Source organism: Vombatus ursinus, unplaced genomic scaffold (genome assembly GCF_900497805.2).
Source record: "Vombatus ursinus unplaced genomic scaffold, bare-nosed wombat genome assembly UNPS02003292.1, whole genome shotgun sequence".
Taxonomy (NCBI): Eukaryota; Metazoa; Chordata; class Mammalia; order Diprotodontia; family Vombatidae; genus Vombatus; species Vombatus ursinus.
In genome coordinates, this window is record NW_020943070.1 from 11,276,887 (window position 1) to 11,279,900 (window position 3,014).

The window sequence follows — 3,014 nt, forward strand, 5'->3', positions numbered from 1 at the left end:
TAGGAGGCTCCGAAGGAAGGTATGGGGAAAAAAGAGGTATTAGACTGACTTAGCAAACTGAAGGTCTACAGAACCATTGTGCTGACCTCATTGTTGTATGTATGCCTGTGAAACCTGGACAGCGTCCTAGCGCCACGTCAGGAAACTGCATTGCTTCCATTTGAATTGTCTTAGGAAGATTCTGAAGATCACCTGGCAGGATAAGATCCCAGACACCGAGGTCCTTTCTCGAACTAAACTGCCAAGCATTCAAACTCTACTGCAGAGCTCTGGTTGTTCAAACGCAAAAGAACATTTGCCGAAAGACCGTTTTATGGAGAACTCACACAGGCCGAGCGCTCTCATGGTGGTCAGCAGAAGCGATACAAGGACACTCTCAAGGTCTCTCTTAGGAACTTTGGAATTGATTGTGCGACATGGGAGACACAGGACTGCTCAGCATGGCATGCCCACACCAGAGAAGGTTCTATGCTCTCTGAGCAGAGCAGAATTGAAGTAGCTCTAGAGAAACACAAGATGCGCAAACTTAGAGAATCCTCCCCAAAGGTTCACACAGACTATTGGTGCTGGACCTGTGGTAGAACATTCCAAACTCGTATTGGTCTGATGAGCCAGCTAGCGATGCCATTTTGGTCCTCTTCGAAAACAGAGGACAGCAACCAACCAACTAATCTCGCCATTTCTATCTTTACAAGATCTCATACAACCAGCCCTCTTCCCTCACCATCCTAATTGGGTCCCTTATCGCCTCTCATCTAGATTACGGAGCCAGCCTCCTAACCGGTCTCCTTGCCTCCTCTGTCCCTACCTCAGTCCAGCCTCCACAGGGCTGCTTAAATGATTTTCCTTACGTGCAGATCCGACCAAGTCTTTTTCCTACTCACTCTATTCCAACGTCTCCCTGTTGGCCTCTGTTTGACTTTCACAGCCCTTCACTCTATCTTTCTAGCCTCATTAGATAGATAGCCCGGCGCCTGGCACATAGTAGGCAGTTAATAATAAATGCTTGCTGATTATTATTGGTGACTGTATTATTGATGTTGTTCTGTCATTTCAGTCGAGTTTGACTCTGTGACCCCTTGTGGGGTTTTCTTGGCAGAGATACAGAAGTGGTAACAACTGGTTAGGGGAGTGTGTGTGTATGCACAAACTTTTAAGTTTAATTTGAATCAATTAACATTTTCTTCATTCTAGAGTCAATCAATAAACCAATCAATCAAGCTCTGATTTATAGAGATTGCCCATTTCTGGAATGTAAATGATGACGCTGACAATTTAACCATAGGCTCTTGGATAGGGCATCCCTGGATAGAGAGAACTGAGTTGTAGTCAGTAAAAGGTATGCCAGGAGTACAAAAGCTGTGGTGCGAAAAACTTGGTTCTTGGTGAAAAAAGGCTGATTCTGATACGACCCAAGTCCAGACGGCTCGTTTCTAGCAGGTTGGCCACCAGATGGTGAATTTTGGGGGCCAGAGCAATCCGTGAAACAAAAAAAGTAAAAACCAGCATGTCAGTCCCATGAGGTCCCCTGCTTTGGGCAGCTAGGTGGTGTGGTGGTTAGAGTGCCAGGCCTAGAGTCTGGAGGACCCAAGTTCAAATCCAGCCGCAGACACTTACTAGCTGTGTGACTCTGGGCAAGTCACTTCACCCTGTTTGCCTCAGTTTCCTCATTTGTAAAAATGAGCCACAGAAGGAAATGACAAATCACTCCAGGATCTTTGCCAATAAAACCCCAAGTGGGGATTGCAAAGAGTCAGACACAACCAAACAACCAAACAACTCTAACAGGTGCCTTCTGGGCCTATTGGGAGCAAGGACAGAAGCAGGGGACGTCAACAGAGGGTCCTAAGAATCATAGTTTTTAGGTGGGCACCAAACATTCATTTAACAGTGAGAGTAAGTTGATACAATCCTGGAGGAATTGAGCCATATGAATATTGACATTTTGGCAGTAAAATGATGGCAGAAGATACAAGGAAACTGCTGGTAAATGGAGGGATGGCTCACGGATTCTTCCGCGACACACAAACAAGGCACGGGCAGCATTGGTGTTATTTCATGGCCAAAGACAACAAGAAACGTCATTTCTTGAGGCACCTGATCGTTTCATCTTTCAGAGCTCACAATGAGAGTAAGCAAACACTTAGACCCATGAAGACACTTCGTGGCTTTCTTTTAAATGGTTTTCTTATTACTTTTTAAAATAGCCCATTATTTACCTGGCCTCCACTGAAGCCTCCCTTGTAACAAAGAAAGATCCCACGCCAAACCAACAGCATTCTACCCTGGCAGTCCCCCAGCTCTCTCCTTACAAGAGGGATACATCAATCAATCAGCTAGTATATGAAGCAACGACAATGTGGACGAACACAACCCCCAGTAATTCCCCAATCAATGGGGAAACGTCTAATTTTTTTATTGTTACCACATGTCACGTGGCTATGAATATTTTGTTAGCTATGAGAGCACCATGAAAATCAGAAAATTCCAGAAGAACATGATTTCCTCCGAAACAAGTCCACCTATATCTGGATACTTGGAGACTTTGGGGAAGTGAGCACCAGAAGATATTGAAAACTATGATGGACATGGTGGTTTTGGATTAAGAAAGAAAAGAGTTTAAAGGATCGGACGCTACTGAGAAGCCTCAAAACTGCGTGCCAGAAATACTTTCTTGAGGAAAGGCGCTGGACATAGCAGAACACCAAACAATATTACTAAAGATGAAATTGACAGTTTACATATATTTTCAGGCTTTTTTGACATTTGGTTTAGTTTTACTAATTTTTTTCCTTTAAAAATATTATTTGTTATATGGAATGGCTCTCTGGGAAGGAGGAAGAGGAGGGATACTGGGAGAAATTTTGTTAATGTAAAAAAAACAAGAGACGAATAAGGTTTATTTAAAATAACAACAAAAAAAAGATAAACGACTCAAAGCTGGGAAAGAATTAGGTACTGATACAGTAGTCCTTTCTGATTCAGATATCTGTACTCAATCTTCACCCCAACCC